Genomic DNA, 1,340 nt, shown 5'->3' with positions numbered 1-1,340 from the left:
TTTTGCTTTACGTTTCCTTGTACATTTAAATGTGGTCAGGGATTTTTTCGTAGATACTTTTAAAAGTAGTTTGGATGTCATTGCACATTTCATTTGCCTGATCTAGCGTTAAAATTCTATTCCAGTTTATGGTACGAATGCATTCGTTTATTTTTCGATTCCTAAAAGTTTGTCTGCGCGTTACTCTTTTTTGGTTGGAATTGTCGCTAGCTAAAGTAATTTCACCTAAGAGCGAAAAGTGGTTTGTTATGGCTGTTTCCACTATTGCTGATGTTATGCTTAAGCTTTTCCCTTTGACGAACATATGAACATGCTGGAGCTTGTACCTCTGCTTATGTCTACTCTAGTAGCCCCTGATACTGCATTTTCAAATCCATTTGATGCAAGCATATTTAAGTATTCGCTGTGGTGTTCTTTATCGGAATTACCTATGTTAATATTGATATCTCCGATTAATATTACGCAGGCATCTTTGGTGGTTGGCGAAAACAAATTTTCCAGCTCTGAGATAAAGCTACGAATGTTAAGTCGCGGCGGTCGGTATATAGCAATCAATGTGCACGAAACATTGTTTTTGTTAATGTGCACCTCCACTGTTTCGAAGAAATGAGTTTCATGCATTATGTAGTTAAAAATAAGACTTTCTCTTACAAATACTGCTATACCTCCGCCTCTTTTGCCTGCTGTGTTTAGGTACTGTGAGCTAAAGCCATTTATGTTGAATAGGTTTTGCTCTTCATTAGTAATGCTTGTTTCTACCAATACGATAACATCAATATTATCTACGAGATGGTTTATTGTTGCTCGAAAGCTATGGAAATTCGTTCTCAAAGATCGAATATTCAAGTAAATGTACGATAAATTACAGTCTTTAATAATGCTTATTTCAAATTCGTTAAATGTTGAATATTTTAAGTTAGTAATAGTGTTAATAAATGTGGAAATAAATTAATGTTTATAGAAAGTAAATAGAATCTTTAGTTTTTTTTTTAAATTTGTTTAGGTTATTTAATTAGGTTTATATCTGACTCGGTGTTAATGTAAATAAATTTGTTGTTTTCGCTTATTTTAGCTAGTATCCTCCCTTCCCTCACCCACACGAATTTCCAATTGCATGCTTTTGCTTTGTTTTTGGCTATCCGTAGTAATTGGCGGTTTGTTGCTGTCAGCTGGTCGTTTACGTACACTATTTCATTGTTGCTTTTTGTTATGTTGTGGTCAATTTCACTTGCATTTATTCTCCTTCGCTTCATCTTGTGCATAAGCTTACGCTTAATGTGCATATTAGAGAACTTCACGACGATGTTGTTATTATTATTATTGTGTCAACAAGCACTCAA

The sequence above is a fragment of the Rhagoletis pomonella genome, unplaced genomic scaffold (assembly GCF_013731165.1).
Source record: "Rhagoletis pomonella isolate Grant_MI unplaced genomic scaffold, Rhpom_1.0 Rhpom_scaffold_00015, whole genome shotgun sequence".
NCBI classification, from domain to species: Eukaryota; Metazoa; Arthropoda; class Insecta; order Diptera; family Tephritidae; genus Rhagoletis; species Rhagoletis pomonella.
Note: the sequence above shows the minus strand (reverse complement) of the source record.